This window comes from Sinohyriopsis cumingii, chromosome 7, assembly GCF_028554795.1.
Source record: "Sinohyriopsis cumingii isolate HCF-2022 chromosome 7, ASM2855479v2, whole genome shotgun sequence".
Taxonomy (NCBI): Eukaryota; Metazoa; Mollusca; class Bivalvia; order Unionida; family Unionidae; genus Sinohyriopsis; species Sinohyriopsis cumingii.
This window is the reverse complement of record NC_142967.1, coordinates 6,431,267-6,453,157: the sequence shown is the minus strand read 5'-3', so window position 1 is coordinate 6,453,157 and position 21,891 is coordinate 6,431,267. Positions and strand designations below refer to the sequence as shown.

Below are 21,891 nucleotides of genomic sequence, written 5' to 3'. Positions count from 1 at the left end.
AAATATTTTGCTCTAAATAATTTAATGAAATGGAACATAAAAGAGACACAAATAATAGAATAGGACGATAACGCAACACTTTCTGTCAGTATGCCAACTGTACAGAAATCCTATATGTGCGACGTGTCGATCAATAGAACTGTAAAATTTATGGACTTCGCTCTTCTAGTACACTTAGACTAATTGACGACAAAAACAACGACAAGAATGACAACAACGATGACGACTGAACGCATGTGGAGTGCTTATCCCATCAATAAAATTACAAGTGACCAATTCAGGGTTGTATACTGCTTCTAAGTCACTTAGCCCAAGAAAATGAAGACCGAGACAACTATTTTACCTAATTCTAATAATGGAAGTATACTAAGCTGGTAACAACGCCTTTGGCGTCGAATTGATAAGTAGCATACTTCCAATAAGCTGCTTAAGATAGATATAATAGCCTGTCTTTCACGAAACCCACTGTCACTAGTCTGGTTGCCATGGAAACAGATTACTAATACGATTACTGTACAGTTCGAATAAAAAGTAAGACTTATTTTCGTTTCTGTCGGGTATGCTTGTATGATGATGTTTGTTACAATAACGCATTCGACTATATTAACGTGCTTTAAACGCATAATTATTCACTCAAAATTAATGGTGTCTGGCAGAGGAAACGAATTTTTCTTTCAATTCTTACGTGAATACAGAAAGCGTGATTCCTGTGCTAGTTTGTCATGCAAACATTGAAACGTGGATGGAAAGCCGGAGGGAGGAGGTCCACACATTAGATCAATTAAAATTGTCAGAATATGGATCATAATCAAGGGAAAGGGATGTATACAGAGACCCTTCTTTTAAACAAATGCTTTCCTTTGCGAATAAGTCATCACTTGATTATTTTAAAATTGACGGCTTTAAGAGCTGAAATTAATTAATATTTATTCCATCCCTTAAACACTCATGCATACAAACATACACACATGCATGATGCATGCGTTATTCAACACACACACACACACACACACACACACACACACACACACACAGATACATACAGACATACATACATACATACATACATACATACATTGTGTCTTTATAGAACATATTCACGCACACTTGGGACCCAGGGACGTCATTTCAACTTTTTCAAGGGGGAGGGGGAAAAACTTAGTTGGGTGGAGCAAAACTTGATTCATGCAAATATCAACGCGCTGGCTTAGGCTGAATAACAGATTAGAGAGATAGTAATAGCAGGGACGTCATTTCAATTTTTTTTTGGTGGGGTGGCAAAACTTGACGGGCTTGTTAATTTTCGTATATATGCTACAGCAATTTTACAGCTCATACAAATTCGGAGAGGGGGGAATGGCCCCTGCCCTCCCCCCAATGACGTACATGTTTTGCCACCCTCCTGGCAAAAGAAAGAAACATAAAAGAAGGAAATTTGTGGCCACGGGATCTATTATCTGGGATAAGAATAGATCCAGCCACCAAGTTTTGTTACATACCTGGATTCATCGTCTCTTGCCCAGTTTGTGTACGGAGTTGGGGTCTTGATAATTTCAAAGAAGCGATAATGATTTACCACTAGTCTTTGTCCAGTAAATGAATACATTTTTTTGGTGCTGAATTAGAGTATAATAATAATAATAATAATAATAATAATAATGATAATAATAATTCGTTATTTCAAGAGTGTAGCTAAATAAACAAACACGCAAAACATGATTTCACAATCAGCGTACGCCCATATCTACCCATGTACACATATATTCAAACAGACATAATGTTAAGTACATAAACTATAATTCATAATAATTTTTGTAAAAATCATCTAGGAAATGACGATTTTATTTTTAAGATCCTATAAAATGGTTTTTGTCTTCTTATAATGAGCCATGTATAAATGCATACTCTTTTAAATAATAATTCTAAAGTCGATGTATGAAAGAGCTTGAGATAAACATCACGTGGTCCATATAGGCCAACGACGTTAGTGAAAGTTTATTTTAAAATAATTAGTTCTTGGTTAAAACACTATTTTGAGTTTACTATGAAGTTTTCTAGGATGGAACAGTGCCTACACCATTTTTGTAATCTAAAATTGATTTAGTTGGAAGACTTAATGAGAATATCTTCAGAACTGTGTCTTGCAATCTTTGTGGAACTATGCTAGATAGTTTGAACAAACGAGTTTTTTTAATTGTTTTACATAATTTTGTTTTCAACAATCACAGACACATTCAGTGGTTGCATATGTGTTCTGTACGGTTGTACATAAGATATCTCTGATCTTCGATGTATAAATACATATATATTTTAACTGAAATGTATGGATCGTTTGGTTAGAAATAAAGCATTATTATGTTATCTTATTCGAGCTTGGATATTCACCCAGTTCAGTTGAGTGTAAATGACATCTCATATGGTGGCACAGTTGTCTAGAATGGACAAAATGAAGAAGCTTATCGCAGAGCTGGTATCATGAGACACGTTCTACTTAATATTTGTTATGTATGTTTATATTTGTATTATTGTTGTCTTTTCTTAATGATTATATGTTATGTACATAATCAAGTTAATGGTGTACCTAACCTGTGGCATTTATTTTGTAAACAACATAATAAATAGCTAATATTTCTCTATGACTGGATTTCAGATCACTATCAATTGTAACATGTTTACTTCAACTTTTGTTAAAGGTATAGTCTTGATTCTGATCCTAGAAACGTCCAGAATGGCAATTACGACCTAGGTCAAGTAGATAGGTATATAATCTTGCTCACGTTAGGATTTTTTATTCTTGCCTTCAAATCCCAAGCAGAATCAGTCTTATTGTTGTGTTTAGGTTTTAATTTGAGCTAACAGCATTAAGTTGGAATTATAACGAATTCAGACCAAGACATTTTAGATTATATTAATGTGAGTAGTGGCGGGGGGGGGGGGAGATATACGGACAGTGGGGAAAATACATTACAGAATCCCCGGGCCTGTATACGGACAATATTTATACGGACAATGGAAAACCCAGTCAAAAAGGTCTTGGGCCTGTATAGGGGATAAAAGGTTGAGGAGTTATATACGGACAATAGGAATGGAACAGGTAAGGTGACGTCACAGTACTAAAGATGGGTAACAATGTTGCAAGGAGCTGACCTCAATCGACCAAAGAGCGGGGGGGGGGGGGACATAGAACGCTTGGCGGGAACGGGACTGGCGGGACAGAGACAGAGATAGCACAGACAATAGACATTATACAAACAATTGTACAACTAACTAAAAAGAAATTTCGGCAAGAAAGCAAATCATTTCGTGGGATATGAGTGGCCCTGAAAAATGCCTTTTGGTTCTTCTATTATCTCCAGTTCTTCCACCATTTCCTCACTGTCAATCATTGCTTTCTTTTTCTTTTTCTCTTTCTTGGGCATCCAGTCAGGATGGCCCATCGATTTAAACTTCTCCTGCACCTTCATCCAGTTTTCATTTAGTCTCTCAAACTCCTCTTTTTTCTTTCTGTTTTCTTTGTCCTTTCTTTCTTTAGACCACCTGTCTTTTATCTTATTCACTTCTTTTTCTCATCAGTTCTTCTGTTTTCTTTAGTTGGTCCAGTCCCCACTTCACAAAAGACCACTCTGTCCAATTCAATATGTCTTCTAAAAAAATCTTACTTTCATCACATTATCAAGGCCCTCCTTCAAGGTGCCCACTCTCACGTATGTTGGCTGAATGAAGCCTCGTAACTTTTCTACTTCCTCTTCGATCATGCATTGTACCAGATCCCTGGCTATTTTCAGGCTCGTCACTTGACTTGTCACAAAGTCTTTGGTAACTGGATACCTCCATTCATGTTGTAGCCTTTCCACTACATAAGCGGCATCCACCATCTAGTACCAACTGTCCTTCAACTTGTTAAACAACTCTATGGTGATCCTTTTTATTCTGTGTGGAATTGCGCGGACAATCATCATCATCATATTTAAATTATACACGTAATCGCCCATACGGGCATGCACGTCTGTTTAATATCCGAAACAGACTTTTTAATTGGTCATGGGGAGCGGAACGGTTTCACATTCCCCAGTCATTACTGTGCATAGAAGGCACTATTTAATTGAGGCCGACAGGTCTTGGGTCAATATGACTGGCTTCATAGACCCTAGCGACCTGGATGTAAGGCTGCACTCTAGTGGGGATAGTCTCAGCACTCACTCGTGTTAGAGGTGGTAATTCAGTTTGCGTTTACTGAGCCTGGTGTCGACCTAGTAGTATGTGACGCTAGTAGCGATTGGTCGCCACTATGACGTCACATCGGGAATTTTGTTGGTCGCCACTATGACGTCACATCGGGAGACCTAGGTATTTTAGTTCTTTGTTCATGAAGAGAGGAAAAAGTGCCTCTCCCTTCAAGTAATTAATATGTGCTAGGCACATTAATTAATTTTATGTCTGGAAGTGGCAAGGAAGAAAGTTCGGTCAGGGAGGAGCCTGTGCGTCGGGAAGGCACCTTGGTGTATCCAGGATATTTATTTTTGACCCCCTTGTCACAAGGTTGCAGTAAGTCTCATGACGGAATTTTGAAATATATTGAAGAAATATTCTGTGCTGTTTTAATTAAGGATAGAACCGTACCAGTGACCGCTTAGTGATAGTCTGTAGGGTTATTAAAACTGTTTCCAGTTTGTCTGATTTGGAAGGGGTGATTTTGGTTTTGTTCACCCTTTTACTTATGGTTATCTGGAGCCTTCCTAGGCTGTTTGGTGTGTTGTTTTGTGCAGCTGGGCCTGATGGTCCTTGCAGTTGGACCATCTTATATGTATTAATTTGGGGGTTATAGTAAGTTCTCTTATCTTGTTAGACTTTTCCGCCTTCTGCAGCGTGGCCTGATGGTCTTGGGTTTTGTAAACCACCTTAGATATTTTAGTTGTTTTGGGGTCTTATTTAGGTGGTTAATTTTTGTTATGCCTGAAGGCGAGGCTGTGCCTTAGTGCCATAGCGTTGATTGTACTACAGATAATTTGCGGTCACCTAGCAGTATGAAAAGATGTTAGCGTCCTTAATTTTATGTTGCATGATTTTGGTCCCCATGGAAAATAGTTAATAATAAAGAAGAAAAAAATACAAATAATTTTTAAAAAAAAATTATTTAAAAAAAATATATATTTGTCTTCGAAATTTTTTTCTCACCCCCCCCCCCCATATGGGTGAGTTTTAGGGTTGTTTGATTTATTTTCCTAGTTTTATTGATGAAGCTATTATTATGTTGTTATTGTTATTTTCAGGCTAAATCTATTTTAATAAGATTGATTATTTGTTGCCGAACATTCGAGTCGCTATGACATTTCAAAGACATATGATCTTATTTATTCCCTAGTTTTTAGTTTATTAGCCTGTCTACTAGTTTGGATAATTGTTTCTATTTTGTTTTATTTATGTGATATAATTTTTTTCCAGGCTAAATCTATTTAATAAGACAGATATATTTGCCGAATATTCGAGTCGATATGACATTTCAAAGACATCTGATCTTATTTATTCCCTAGATTTAAGTTTATTAGCCTTTCTACTAGTTTGGATAATTGTTTCTATTTGTTTTATTTATGTGATGTTTTTTATTTCAGGCTGGATCTATTTTAATAATACAGATATCTTTGCCGTGTACTCAAGTCTCTTAAGACATGTCAAAGACATGTGAACTTATTTGTTCTCTAATTTTAAGTTTGTTAGCCTGGCTAATAGTTTGATTTATTGATTGGTATTTATTTGTTCTTTTGTTTAAATCCCACCATTTTCCCCAATGTCGGTAAAGAAATTTATGATATTTTGGTAAGTATTGTTTTTATTTAGGTTTTGTTCTTTAAGGAATTCAGGTGAGGTCGGTGGGGTCCCTATTGTTTTTGTTTAGTCCTAAACCTAATTCTTTGAGTTCTATGCTTATGGCAGATGTTAAATACATGTAAGTCTTCTTGGAGTGGGCAGTATGGGCATTTGCCATTTGAGTTTGTGGTGGTTGTCAAACATTTCCGATAGCTGGTGGCTAATTTGGTTTCGCCTATTATTATCCTATTGATACGTTTTTGGTCCTGACTTCTAACGAGTTGTGGTGGTTTGTTATGTCTTGTGACCTTGTTTAATATGGAGTATAGCTTGCATCCTTTTTGGCTGCTATTCCACAGTTGTTGCCACTTATTGTCGATTTTAATTCTGATAATAATGTACAATTCTTGGACGCTGTAATATAACGCTACTGAGTTAGGTTCATGTATATGTTGTTTAGCTACTCGATCTGCTTTATCGCTACCTGTTAGTCCGATGTGGGAGGGCACCCACACGAACTCTATATTGTGTTTGCTATGTAGTAGTTGTTTAAGAGATTGGTTTCCATCAGAAAGTTGCTTCTTGTGATAGAGTGGTTTGATTTGATCGAGTTGATGACGTTAAGAGAGTCGCAAATGATAACTGCTTTTTTAATCTTTGTTAGTTGGATCCATTTTAGGGCTTCCACGATGGCCCAGAATTTGGCTGTGTAATTGGAGCAGGTGTCGGGTAATCTTGCTCCAGAGTCTGTGTTTGTTTCAGGGATTCCTATTGCTGCTGACGTTTAGTTCGGATTTGTAATTTTTCAGCGATGGGTGTATATCTTGGTGTACCGTATGTATCTTTCTTCAAATTCGGCTAATACTTTGGTCCTAATATCATGTGTCTGGTCTAGTTTGTTGCCATAAGTAAGGGCTGTTCTATTGCAATTTGGGTTATCTCCGGTCCAAGGTGTTGGGTCGGGGTAATTACATTGCTCAGCTTGCAGTGTGGGTAGGAAAAGATCTTTGGTTATCTCACGTATTTTGTTTGCACCGGGTGGTTGTGGTACTAATTTTCTGTTGAAAGGGATATGACTTTGTTGTATAATTCTCCTCGTGGGGTGGCTAGTTTTGTGAATTGAAACTCGTGCGGCATATCTTAATATGTTTTCATTTCATCTTAGTTTCAGTGATAGTTCTCTTGTGAGAATTTAGAGCTCCTCTAGGGAGGTTGAGTTTAGTGTTCCAGTGCAAATGGTTAGTGCCTTATATTGTATGGAATCTAGTTTGTTAAGTGTTGTTTGTTTGGCTGATGCATAGAATTGGCATCCATAATCTAGTTTGGATCTTATAAGTGACATGTATGATGTTAAAAGGGTTTCTTGATTGGCCCCCCACGTAGTACCCTTGAGGTTTCTTAGTAGGTTTAGATCAGTTTTACATTTGCGGGTGAGCTATTTAATGTGGCGTTTCCATGTAATGTTTTGATCAAGGTACATTCCTAAGGGTTTGGTTACCTTGGCGAATACTAATAATTTCCCTTGTAGGTATAGTGATGGGTAATCTATGTCAGTTCGATTATGTGGGGATAATATAATAGCTTCTGTTTTAGTGTAGCGCGAACTACGAACGCTTTGACTTTATAGGAAACACTCCTTACACTCACTTCACATATGATCTACTTACTATTCACACACGGGAAGGAGAAAAAACAAATTCTTACTATGCTATCCACAAAACCCAAATATACTATCCACACAGGGGAAGGAGAAAAAACAATCACAATTATACTATGCACACACACGGGAAGGAGAAAAAAAAACTAATATACCATCCACACACGGGAAGAAGAAAAACCTAACCACTAATAAACTATCAACACAGAGATGAAGAGCAAAAAACCAAAACCAAATATACTATCCACACACGGGAAATAGAAAAAACAAAACCAAAATATACTATCAATAACCACAATATTACTATCCACACACGGGAAGGAGAAAAGAAACAACAACTCAAATATACAATCTACACAGAAAGGAAGGGAAATAACCACACTCTCTACTATTAACACAAACGTGCGCGAACGCTTACAAACCCCAAAATTCTACTATCCACACAAGCGTATGATCACTTATGCAAACACACACTCTACTATCCACACAAACGTACGTGAGCTCATACAAACACACACACACACACACACACACACACACACACATCAGTAAATGAGTGAGTGTTTATAATCACACTATCCCTCACTATCTCAAATTGGCAATTTGAATATTCTCTTTTCTAGAGTATTGGGGTAGCCCTGAAAAGGGCTGCTTTTTATAGCTCCAAATGCAACTGGCTAATGGTTAAATCTTCTGGGTCTGGCACCACGGACACATCTCCGGCTCCAATTCTGCTCCCAATTGATTCGTGTGGTTGGGAGCGCTGAGGGAGGTTGATTGGCTTCACTTTCCCAGTCTTCATCGGATGGATAGCGAATACTTCCCTCCTTCTCCTGTTCTGGACACGTGGATGTTGCCTTCTTTCCTCCTGAGGCCGCTAAGGCTCCCGCTCTTGCCTCTGCAATTCTTGGTCCCAGACCTCTATTTGTGGGACGACAGGCTTAACTTCACAGCTCTGTCTTAGCATTATGTGAGAAAAAATTGTTCCTCTTCTTCTTTCTTCGTCTTTTCCTTTTCGTCATCTTCTTTCCTGGCTTCCTCCTGTGTCGCCTCCCTAGCCAGTTCATCTAATAAACGGCTGACATACTCCAGGTGCATTTGGAGCTCCAGTAACTTTGCTGTTCTGTTACTCATCTTCAATGTTGATGAATCAACGACGGGTAGCCAGAATGACGAGCGTTAACCTTTATATCGGTCATGCACGGACATGAAGGAAAACATCCCTTGTCACAAAAACTTTCATTGCCATTCTTCTTCTTCTTCACTTGAATTATAGAGGTGTGCGTCTGCAATAGACATGTACCTCTGCTTAATGGTGCCAAAGGCACCTTATTAATTACTCCTGGGGGAAGGAATGGTGCCACATCCCCCAGGCATTTATGTACTCACGGAGTACTTTTTGACTGTAGCCGTTAGATTGTAGAAGCATTTTGTTGTTAACAACCTAAATGTAAGGCTCTTACATGAGTGGGAACAGTGAAAGCACGCACTCATGTTAGTCAAGTTTTGGTTTGCATTTAAACTGCCCCAGGTGTCAACCCAAGCAGTATGCAACGTCCGCTGCGATTGGTCGGCAGCGATGACGTCACATTAGGACACCTGGTCGTGTGGCAAGTGGAAATCGTTCCACATCTTGCCACGTGTACGATATCCGAGCGTGGTGAAGGAGGAAAAGGCACTCGGCAAGCCAGCCATGGATGTTGTGTACTTCCTGAAACGCTAGGCCGTACTTATTTCAGACTGAGTCCAGTTGTGCTAATGGACAATAAAAATACCAATAATGTGTAAGCCACCTCTGCAATTGATCAAATAAAATGAGTTATCAATTTTGAATAAATTTTTACGGACAAGTTTGAATTTAGTGTACAAAGTGTACTTTCAATATTCTAATAAATAAACCAATCAGTTAAGTCAGAATGACCTGTAGAAGTTAAAATCACGCATGGATATAATTAAAAGTATAAAAAAATTTGACGGCGGTACCAAATAAGGTCAAATTTAGAGTATTATCAAATACGGCTTTCTGCCAATTGAAAGCCGTGTACATTAAGGCAATGGTAGCAATCTTATATTTCTTCCATCTTTTCTTCATAGACTGCTATCGTTCTGGAGCTGCAAGTTAACCGGTGTAGGTAGCTGATGCGGTCCGAAGGTTCTCGCATAAATCTTTCTGGCACCTCGGTGGACGGCCGGTAGTAAACTTCCCATTTAGATTCTGCGATTTCGTTCTTTCATCGCTCAGCTGGTTGTATAATTCCCAATAACACAGACAAGGTTTCAGAGGTGCGCTTCTCACAGCTTGCCCTCCGTTGGTATACAGGGTTCAGGTGGAGTGCTTCCGTAGAGCTACTTCCTCCCCGCACTCTCTGTCAGATGGTCGCCAGTTAAGAGCTGCTACCTTCTTTCCTCTTTGCCGGTCATGTAGGTATTTCAAATCAGCAACGTTGTTTTAGTGAAGGGCAGTTATTAAGCATTAGAGTATTTTACTCTACTAATTCCAGTGCTGTGGGTACATTCTTTGTTCTGTACTCCTAACGCACGTGTTTCTTGCTTTTCCCGCTCATTCACCGCTGCTGGTTTGCCGGTCCTGCTTCGTCGCTGTCCACTGCATGAATGGAATGATGAATGAGAATCTGATGTAATGATCCCTTGTCACAAAAACTTTCATTGCCAGTGCCATTACCCCAACAAACATGAATCGCGTGGACTTTAAAGAAATTCACTTTTTACTAACAAACACTAATTATAATCACAAACTCACTGATTATTTGACAAGCTACGGAAAACGAAGTAATTATAGACACACTTCTAACATGTCAAACAAACGAAGTGCTTATATACACACTTCTAACAAATTCACACGAAGTGCTTATATACACACTTCTATTTTTTCTAACTTACTAACATACCATTGGCAATTGAATTAGTATCACTTTTCTAAAGTATTGGTTAGCAAGGAAAAGAGCTGTTTTGTGAACGAAGAGCTATGGCAATCTTTTATTCTCTAAGATTGCGTCCGCGTCTGGCAGCAGGCTTTCCCGCAGGATAGGGTTTGCTCCTTCGAAAAGAGAAGGAGAACTCTTTGGTGTCTCCATGACAGTCAACAAAACCTCCGCCTGGTTCCTACTGCTGCTGCTCTCTGCTTCTGGAGTCTGTACTTCTCCGTCCATTCTTCCCTTTCTTTCTTCATTTCCTCTCTGAGGAGCTCTTTTTATAAGATTTTCAGTCACTTTCAACATTCTGACATTCTCTATCTCTGCAGGCTTCGGTATCAGGTTTTGCCTGACACTATGTAAATTCACGTAAGCTTCGTTCAGCTTGGCTAGTCTTGACACATCTTCAAAGGAAGACGAGTCAACAATGGATGGTTAGACTGGAGAATACTCCATTTTAAATGGTTCAAACACCGACGCGATAGAAAACATCCCTACACTGTTTAGGATCGGAAAGCTAGGATAGTTTGATTTGAGGATGAGGCATAGAGAAAAGTCAAAGAGTATGGTTCATCATAAAAATAGGAAACAAACGACAGACGCCTTTTTTCAAAACACAACATTTTTATTCAAATAAGTAATATCCAACAATTAACAATTTTTAAAACTAACAAATCAAACATTTTTCAAATAACAAATTATTTTGGACAAAGTTGACAAAGTTATGAAGTGAAGCTAGACTTCCAGGAATGGAAGTCATTTGGCCGTTGATGTCACTACGTTTCCTAGTTAAAGACAAAAGATAACCATAATAGTCACAAAACTATCGATATACTTTGTCATTGTTTCTAGAAGAGTGACCATCAAAATAAGTCAGTAAATGTTCTAAAGAATATCTAAGACTGCGTTGACGAAGAAAATACACACAATATTGTCCACACACCATGGAATCTGTGCCTTGTAATTTCACATTATTGAATCGTGTCGTCTGAGCATTTCTTCTCATAAAGTCGATGATATCGTCTTCCAAAGGTGGCAATCTATACGAATCCAAATACTCCACAAAATCTTCTTTATGAAAGTAGACGGCTACCCAACGGGTTCCTAGGAGATGACTGTCGTCCGTGTTGATGGCATAAGCTTGATGGTCTTGAGGTTTGCGATGAGGTAGTTCATCTTTAGCACATACGACAGGATTCCAAGAAGCAGTGTACGAACTGTGGTTCAAAAGGTAATAAAGTTCCCAGATATCGATTTTTATGTTGTCTTTTATTTCTTGTTATTTTTTCATCACAAGTAATGATGAGTGATCAGTTCAATCCTGACTTTCTGTTTGAAAATGTCTGACGAGTAACCGTTTCTTTGCTTCGTCTCTGCACTCTGAGCCAAGAGAGCTACTATGTGATGAATCTTTAGAGTCATCATTGAAGGAGAGGAATGATCACGCAAGTCTTAATACCACTGATGCAATACTGCTTCTTCCGAGATGAGACTCCAAGCTTCGTCCAGATACTCGTCCAATTTTTCTTCTTGACTTAGCATCAGGCATTTATCGTGTTGAATTTGACTTGGATGATCGTTTTGACATCCATAGCAATCTTTCTTGATAAATTCTGTAATTTTTTCTGCGAGGTGTTTGGCAAAACAGGAGATTAAATGTTGTTCTTGTTCTGGCCATGTAGACTTCATCACTATGTCCTGTTCGTCTTTTTCTTGCAGTCCTGCTTCCATGGTAACCTTCAATGCCTTTTCCACAGATTTTCTCCACTATTCAAAGAAGGATTACAGACTCCCATAGTTTCTAATAGTCTAAAATGACTTCTCTCCAACTGCTGATTTCTATGGTATTATCAAATTCGGCATACAGGATGACGTTCACTGTCTGCTTCATCTCGGTTGCAAACTGACGTTCCACACGAATTGTCCCAGATTTTATAGGGTGAAAATGTCCCCCCTCATCGCTGCCTTGCTCTGGAATGAAATCAAAAGATCACAACGCATAACCTCCTGCATAATCCTTGCACGTAATATGTAGGTTCCTAACTGCCTGGTAGCTTCGTACAGGGACAAGTACGATCTCAAGTAATTCTTCTGGGCAAAGTTAGGTTCGAATGGTCTGGTACACAAGGTCTTGCCATTGCGACTTCCTTCAATCTTGGACACGTTGAAGTGTTGAAAGTTGAAAGGAATTTTATTGGCAGTGCCGTTGAAGACTTCGTTCTCGACGATGCCAAGGATTAAACATTTTGGTAACTGTCCTTGGAATGGATGATCTTCGATCATGATCGCTGATTCCTGGGAATGGTGAAATTTTCACTTCTACGCGTCGTTTTGGATACTTGGCAGTCGTTCCGCTCAAAGTGTGACTGATGTCGTTTCTCACTTTAGGTAACACTTCCACGCGTCGTACGTAGAGTCGAGATTCCTGGATAATGGTTTTGTATTTGGTACCATCATCAGTTATCAAATGGAAAGCGGTAGTGCTACTATTCAGTCTCAGGTGGACATCCACACCGTTCAGCAAATACTTCTCTTGCAACCACATGTCCAAATGTAAACGACCCATCAGTTCTAAACTGATGTTCTCTGGTGTGATTTTCTTTCGACGGGAGAGAAATCTAGTATTTTGACCATATACGTCTAAATACATCGTGTCAGGTTTCCATAGCACGCAGGCATCCAGATGGGTGTTCATAGCTTCTATTCCGTACATCAAGAGATTGTCCAGGTATGCTCGGTAAGGGTAAGTATCCATGCTGCTGCTGACCAGTTTGTTATTCAAGTTTCAAATCCACTTCGTTAAACAAGGAATGCATGACATTGTTGACGGGAGCTACTTTATCATCTTCCTCTGGATTAGAATTGTCTGTCGGTACGATCACTCTGACTTTTAGATACAAGTAACTGCTATTCAGATCGATGAGATCATCGGGCTGTCCTTTAATTTCAAACTCGATGGGTGCTGAATCTATCAAAGAGGAGACGGGATGAAATTCGACCAATTGGGATTCCTGCATCGTCATCATGGTGGGTGACATGGCAAACAGATCTATTTTCCGACTTGGAACAGGCGAAAGACTCTCGGTGCATCAATTGTTCTGTGTGTGTGTGTGTGATTTTTAATAATCAAAAACGTCTAAGTCTCGGACGATTCTTCTTTTCTTAGTTTTTCTAGCTTTATGAGTGTGAAGTCCTCTGAAGGGGTGTTTACTTCGTCGTCCCTATCTGCCTTGTCCTTGCTGTGGCGCTAGGGAAACAGGAATGCCTGACTTGGCGGAGCCCAGGGCATGTATATGCGTTTCTCGTCGACCCAAAATGTCTTTGCCCGTTTGCAGCAAGACATTTTTGCCTGCTCTCAGGAAAGGTTCTTTAGGGTTTTGTTTGTCGATTATGACATTTTAGAGAAATTCTTTGCCTTGCGTCAACGCGGCATCTTTCAAAGAGTGCAATCCTCGCGTCATCATCGGTTTCAACACGGGGGCCACCGAACGAAAAGCTGATTTCATCATATCTCCTAAATCATGCCCTCGCTGTAGAGCGACGCTTCGGTACACTGGATACACGATACCGATTCGTTAGAGAATTGTTTTTCGAAAATGGAGCTTCACCGTGAATTTTCATTTGCTGAATGCAATATTTTGTCCCAGATCTCCTTTTATAGCAATGTTGACAGTGTCAATATACGACTTACTGACGAGTAAGTAGTGAGGATTTAAAGATTCGCGGTGAACGTGATAGGTGTTTCCACCTTCCTCGTGAGAATTCGTGGTAGAATCTACTTTGAAAGGAATGCCACGTAGTAACTTTGTCAAATGTTGCATTGAATCTGTCAGCAATCGCGTCAAAGAGATGTTGACCACTAAAATAATGTCCTGAGTTAATTTTAAAATAATAGATAAACAATGTAGGAGTAATGCCGGGTACTGGTTGATTCGCAGTGAATTTTTGATGTTGTTTAGTGGTAATCACGGTTTGTTGCACTGCTTCGTCCAGAACTTCGACCTCAAAAGTGTTTTGAGTTTCAGTGATGTTTTTGATTTGTGTTGGGTGAACGATTTCCACCAAAGCCATTTCCCAACGGGCGTTGTGATCTAATTGGATGGCTTGAGGTAATTTAGCCGTGCAACCCAAAATGTTGTGCGTAAACACCTCCATAGAACTGTCACTGGGTAATGTTAAGTAAATTTGATTCTTGTTGTTCATAATTCCAGAGGTCTGCTGCTGTCCGAGGGTCACTCGAAGTCTGAGGAGTGTCTCCGCCCATAATGTGGTTGTTGTTGTTGGGGTGGTAACTGACGCTGGTCACAAGGATCCCGTTGTTTCCTTAAGAGGAGTATTTCAGGGAAGGGATGGAAGAAGGTAACCGATGCAACTGCTCAGTAAAATAGTCCACACTTGTTTGCATGCTTGTTGAAAACTCAAATCGGCAATGGCTGCACCGATGACACAATACACCACAAACATTTGGCAGAAAAATACGATTTGCGATTTAGGCACACGTTCTCCACACCACACTCACAAGGGTTGCATTTGTAGATCTTGCAGAAAGAACTCTGTGAAGGAGTGGTCACTGTGGTATCTGAGCCTATGTGGAATTTACGGGTTCTTCGCTAGAGAATGCGTTCGATATCGTACAGGTCGTCTTCTTTTTTGATGATACGTTTTAACTCGGGCAAGTTAAACGTTCCTTTTAGCACTTTCCAATGTTTTCCAAGTTATACACGGTAGGGTGAGGGTCACGCACTCGTCCAGTGACACGAAACAATTCGGTGGTCCAGTTTGGTTAGTAACCTTTGTCGAAAGTTGGTTTGGTTTTGCCAATGCGCATCCAATCTCCTAATGCCAATACTGCACTTTTCTTGGGGACAGCCAAAGGCGCTCGAAATCGGTCACTTCGTTGTCGGGAGTTACTTCTTGGGGGGGGGGGGGGGTACGACCGATGCTTCGATGGTCGATGTATTTGAGAGTGTGGTGATGTGTAAAATATTTCCACATGCGATCTTTCAAGGTGAGTTGAAAACGTTACACTATACTGGCTTTGGTTTCGGGATTCTCGGTGGTGAAAAAATGAATATCACGTTTCTTTAATTCTTTTTGTAAAGCTAGGTTCAGAAATTATGTGAGTTTGTCGGTTTGCCATCGAAGAGGGCGAGGACCACTTTATTTCAACAACAATTTGGAAGGCTCGCACTAATTCACTGCTCGATTTGGAAGTCAATGGCACGACCAAGGCAAATTTGGAAAAGACGTCATGACACAAAACAAATATTTGAAGCCACGATTGTAGGTGGCCAAATAAGAGACACCGGCTATATCGGCTTGCCATTGATGATCGATATCCTCCACTTGGGTGTGACTTCTGGGAAATGTTCGTCGAATGGTTTTATGTAAATATTAGGTGGCTTGTTCTTGTAACCATCGTTGAACTTTGAGATAAAATGAGGCTTTTCAGACCGGTTTTGGCAGCACGATACAATTTCTGAACTCCTCCGTAACATGCAGGATGGGATGGATCGTAGTAAATGCTGTCTAACACCTTCTCCATTTTTTAATAAGTCACCCACTCTTCGCTGATGCTACTTTGGATGGGGCGAACGGGTGGCTTGGAAATGGCTTTACGTGTCCGATGTTGTACGATAGTAGCAGTCGAAGGTAGTGGTGGGGGTGGAGGAGGTAATGGAATGGCTTTGGTCTTCTTTTCTTTTTTCACTTCTGGTTTCCCTTCTTTCTTTTTCACTTCCGTCAAAGGTGGAGTGGACATCATCTTTTTAACCCAAGCGTTCAGTTCTTCTCGTTAGGGTGTGGGGGAAGTGTCAACAGGGAGGCTGCAATCTTGTTAGGAATGGGAGTTGCTGACGGTGTTTTGAAAGATTTATCGTACCTCTTCTTTCTCAGGCATTAGCGCGGCTGCGTCTGTCTTGACCGCTGAATGGTGGGGGTGTTGGTGTTGGTGATGGACTTTTCATCAAGGCCGTACAATCATTCAGGCTGGGCAGATCTGTTTCGTCTAAAGCTTTCTAATGAAAGAGTTGTTGTCGTTGCAAGAGTTGACCGTACTTTTGTAATCATTCTGTTTCGGCAGTCAATCAACGACTGCAATTCGTGTTGTAATTGAGACATCTCAGTCAAATTCGGATTGGGAGGAAATGCGGGGTCCGTTGTTCTTGCCAACGACTGTATTTCATCCATAGTTTGTAATGCACTAAAGACAGTTTTCGTCCTTCCATTTGATTTCAAGTGTCACGTCTGTGATCTCTGGACTCCAGAGGTCCTTTTTGTCTTCTTTGTCCTTTTTATCTTGTTCCCACGAGTCCACCCAGCATTGTTCCCGATACTTCTTTCAGCAAGGGTCCTAACAAAGGAGGCAAAATTCCTCCGCGTTGTAAATACATACTCTTCTTATGATGCATGGATATTTTCTTTTGAACCAATTGGCGAAGAACGTGACGATGTTTGGCTAAGCATTTTGTCTGGCATTTAGATGACTTCTGGAGGGTGATATCTTTGGGTGTTCAGGAGTACAAAAACACGGATTCCCATTATTGTCTCAGGCCTTTTTATACTGGATTGCGTCACCACTGATTGTCTTTACATGGTATAAACATGATGACAGGCATCGCGCGTCGTGGAGATGTCGCAACGAACAAAATCGGGACAGTTCTTGCTTGGACAAATCCAGTAAACTCTGTAACATGACCGATCTATCTTGGACTTTGATAGTGGGAGCAGGTACTTTGTGAGCAGCTGCCACTGCAACTAAAGAGGAGGAGGGTTTCACCACAAGAGGAGAAGTTATAGGAGCTGCGGGGTTCCATTGTTTCATCAAATAAGGAAGAATTGGTGTCAAATTGTGTTTGGCTGACATCACCAACAACGGAGAAGTGGAAGAATCTGAGGTTACTGGAGACGTGGTCACCGTCGCTGCAGAACGTGGTTTGCGAATGTAAGGTAGCATCCTGGCCGAAGTGTCTCTCTTGCGGATAGAAGCTGTTTTCTGGGGTATTTTCTTTTTCTGGGGTCTTTTCTTTTTATTTTTCTGCGGGCTTTTCATTTTCTGGGGCTATGACCTGGTCTTTACACCGTTGCTCGTTTTCTTCTTTGGGCTTCTTTGGCTCTTTTGGGAGTGGCTTTTTTCTTGTGGAGACGATTATGGGCATTAGAATCCCTTTTAAGACGGAACGAATGATGACACCTACTTCAAGGTTTCAAAATGATTTGCTTTCTGGTTTGAATGTCGATGAGGGGATCATCCAGTTGCGTCAAAGCTACTTTGTTTCTGTCAAAAAAGCGTTTGCTTTGATGAGGAATGTGAATGATGCCTTGCAGTAATTGACGTGCTGTCACCGTAAACCATCGTAAGACTTCTTTGAGACGGGCTTCTCTAAGACACGAATTTGTGGATTTATTTCGCGACTGATGCTGTATAAGGCACGAATCAATTTAACGGGAAGATGGGACTGCAGTGTCCGAGGATTTTATATAGTCCTCTGTCTTGACACCAGTGGTGAAACAAATGGGTACGAAATCGCAATAATCGGGGGAGGTGGGTTTTAAATCGACGAGTAGATAAGCGTGTGGGGTTTTAGTGGCATCGTCGTTCGCACGAGTCAGCCAAGGCGTTGCAAACTGTTTGCCTAAGACTTGCACTTGCGATTTATCGTGAGGGCTTTTAAACAAGACCACATAATGAGCATTGAGACTGACGGTGCAATGGGCTTTACTTTTTTGAAACAGATTTTGAGTAATGTAAATGACACTGGCATGACGATGATGCCATTTGCGCGTAAACCAGTTTAATTTCTTCTTCGTTTTCTCCTTTCATGTCCAGATGGATCTGACTGGGATCAGACACGATTCCGTCGTCTTTGCTGGGAATACCTTCCACAAACACGATGGAATCGCCTTGGCTTTCTCGCGTGAGACTGGACGCAGATTGCCACTCTTTATAACACCACATGGTTCGTTGAGGTGGACGATCGATCAAATGATGTTCATGTTCGATCAAACATTTGACAAATTCGGTTTTGCCTAAACCGCTAGGCCCAGCAATTAAAATGTTAAAGGGATGGCGAAGATACAAGGCCTCCTAACTGGCATGATCTAAGGTTTGGGTGATGACTTTGAAAGTGGAGGAAGAGGGAGCAGAGACAGCAGAGGAAGCCGTAGTGCAAGGATTGTCACTTTTGACACGAAGAAGACAAGAGTTTTATACTTTTTCAGGAAACGTTTATTGCAAGTTAAAATGGAACAACACGAAAGACAAAAATACATAAAAGCCAAATGGTTAAGTACAGCAGTAAAAACACATCAAAACAATCAAAGTGGAATATGAACAAGTCACTGTACAACAAGTTTTTGGTAACCAAGGTGTCCTAGGGACAGTGTCTAATGTTCTTACAGTCTCTACACTGGGTACAGTCACACAACTGTCCTCCCGGAATATTCTTTCGGGAACGTCCATGACAGTCCTGTCGTGAAGAGAGTGGTTGTCTTAGGTGACGTGTTCTTCTAGCACTGTCACTAACACTGGTTTCAAGGTTACTTTTTCCCTTGGACGTTTGAACTGAGGATCACGACTCTTGAGCATAATTGCCTACTTCTTTGGTCCAAGTCTCAAAGCCCCAATTGTTCCAGTCACGTACATCTGTCCAGTGAATGTGTAAGTCACAAGCTACACACGAATCGTCATACACATCTTCGGTATGTGAAAGTTGACGAACCTTTTTTTTTTCCCGTAGAGGTCGAGAAGTATCAAGATGAAAACGTTCGGCTTTGAACAAAATGAGTCTCTCGTGATCATTTAAAGGGACCACTTTCATTTGGTAGCAAGTACTGTTCGTAAAGATTCCACATGGGACCAGACACACACCACACGACGACCCCAATTCAATGGACACATTTCTTGTATTAAGTGTTGGTAATTTTCCGCCGTCTGAATAATGTCATTGATATCATTTCACGGAATTTGTTCTATCACGAGTGATAAAGGTTGTGGCATGGTAGTCCGTTTTATACCTCTTTTTGTCGGAGGTAATAAGTGTACTTTCCGCCCAGAGATGATCGTATGTTTGGAGATGATATTGTTACGAATATAAATGATTTAGTCACTAACTTGCACGTCATACTTCGTTCAAAAGTTTCCTCTTGAACCAAATTTACGTTGTGTGAATGATTTTGGTAACCCTCTAAGTCTTCTTCTGGAATTCGTTGCAGCACGTCTACCTTGTAGCAAATAGATTCAGCAGTAACAAACCAATCCTTTGTGACAATCGGTAGTTGACTGACTGCTGAAAAACTTTCATCTGAATCAATCCTCTTATACCATTCAGGTACCAGTGATTTAAACACCGGTGACGCAACGGATGAAAATGTTCTTTGCATTTCACTTGTATTTTGACCAGATCTCGGTAAATGCGTTCTCTCAACTTCACAGGCAAATCACGAATGTCCATGATCATGTCACACGAAACCCTCTTTTGTTGCAGTTAATAAGTGTACGTTTTCAACAGCATCGGTTTTATTTTTGTTCCGTACCAAAATGATTTAGTCACTAACTCACACATTACATGTCGTACAGAAGTTTCCTCTTCGACCAAGATTTCTTGGTGTAAAAGATTTTGGTAATCCTCTAACTCGTCCTTTGGAATTCGATGTATTAGGATCACCTTGTAAGTAGAAAGAGTGGCATCGAAAACATTAAGAATCTTACGCGAATCACCAGTCTCCGACCAATGGAACACTTTTAAATGAATCAGTCCTCTTATTCCGTTCAGGTACCAGTAGTTTAAACACCGGTGACGTAACGGATGCAATTGTTCTTCGCGTTGAACTTGTATTTTGACCAACTCTCGGTAAATGCGTTCTCTCAACTCCACAGGCAAACCACGAATGTTCTCTTGTAAATTTTCCATCCAGGGATTACTGAGTTCATCCCATTAAAGGTAGATAATTCGGAGACCATCGAGCATGTTCCAGATATGCCGAATCTTGTTGTTCCCACTGGTGTAGTGACACACCACAACTGAAGCACTTGAATTTATCCCCTTTGCCCAAGTAGAAAAATCCGGCTCTGGCTAATTCTTCGTGGGTAGGTCCTCCTAGATATTTAGGCCATTTTCCTTGGAAGGTTTGGAATCGACTTTCAAAGTTAGAGTATTCAGGCAAACGCACACGGGACGAATATTCGTCTTTCACAGGTTCATTTTGATGAGGTTAGGGTGAAATCCGCAGAAGTTTGCTCAGTTTTGGATGACATCCGTAGGGTGGTAGCTGCATGTTGGCACGTGAAGGCTGACATTGACAATGAAAACCAGTAAAGAGTCCACGATAACGAGTGGCATGGCTTTTGCATCCGTCAGGTTTGACTCGCACTCACATCCATTTCCATGTTAGGTGTAGTGGTAGTAGTAGTAGTAGTTATAGCAAAGTTCTCATGATACTTTACTGCATCGCTGAGGTCACAGCATACGGCATCGCTCTCAACGCAAGGTACAGCATCGCACTCCACTTGAGAATCCCCAAACTTGAATGATGTCTGTTTAAAAGGATTCATCTATCTCGCTTGGTATTGGTAGTGACAATGAACTATCGGTCTTGGAAGTTGTCCCTTTTTATATGCTGACCAATGTCGATGTGACCGTACGGCAAAGTCAAGTGGTTGGGAAGCCTCCCTTGCTTATGGTACACGATTCCATAAAGTGTTTCCAAGGCTAGACTGACGACTTGTTGAGTGGGTAAACGTACAATCTTGTGCGGTTCGCAGGTGGTCACTTTAAAGTTACCATCCTATCTAGACTGCAAGGCTTCTTTCATGCCCAGAAGTTCACCACTCGACTGTTGCGATAATTGTGAGTCAATCCTTTTACTTTACACTCGGTGGGCAATTCTCATTGTGGGTCCCGGTATTCGTAGCCGTTATTTTTGGGACCACCGCTAGCAAAACTTAAAATCTTGTCGTCAGGGTGCTCGTCTGTCCAGGATCCTAAACGTTTTCCTTTAATGTCAGGGTGACGTTGACACGGTCGATAAATGTAGATGCAACTGTCCATGTCAAAGTATAGGATGCGATCACCTATCAGTTCTAAAGCTACGTACAATTTTAAGCGAGCATGGGCTGTCACGTAATCCGCAATGATGACATTTCGAAATTCGTCGGCTGGTACAAAATTTCAGGAAAACCACAGAATGTGTCTTTTGGATAGCCACGCTTGCTGTAACAGTAGTTCTGCTTCTCTAGGTTGTTTGACACGATTCAATTTTTGAATAGTTTGCCAATCTAGTTTCCATTATACCGTGTCGTTCTTGTCGGCATACGTTCGTCCCACCACGATGGCACGGGCTAAACACGTCTGGTCTTGAGGGTTGTTAATTCGCTTGATCCTACGAATGTCGTTCACCAATAACACTTTTCTGTGTTGTCCGGTCCCTTTGGGGAGAGACACGTCGGTCATGAACAGCGTGGCTTTTCCATCGGTGATTTGAAACTTGTCGTTGGAT

At 40.6% G+C, this 21,891-nt stretch overlaps 1 protein-coding gene across 2 annotated transcripts in view; it reads left to right on the top strand.

Annotated features, from left to right (window-relative positions):
* The window catches only part of LOC149794681 (monocarboxylate transporter 13-like), a 48,881-nt gene that overhangs the window by 5,133 nt on the left and 21,857 nt on the right, over nucleotides 1–21,891 (top strand). Inside the window, exon 1 of one of the 2 annotated variants that reach the window (XM_089964289.1) lies at nucleotides 4,381–4,545. The exons of the other annotated variant lie outside the window; for it this stretch is intronic. The gene's annotated coding sequence lies outside the window, so the exon portion shown is untranslated. Of the gene's footprint in view, nucleotides 1–4,380; nucleotides 4,546–21,891 lie in introns of those variants that run through there. 2 annotated transcript variants of the gene reach the window in all.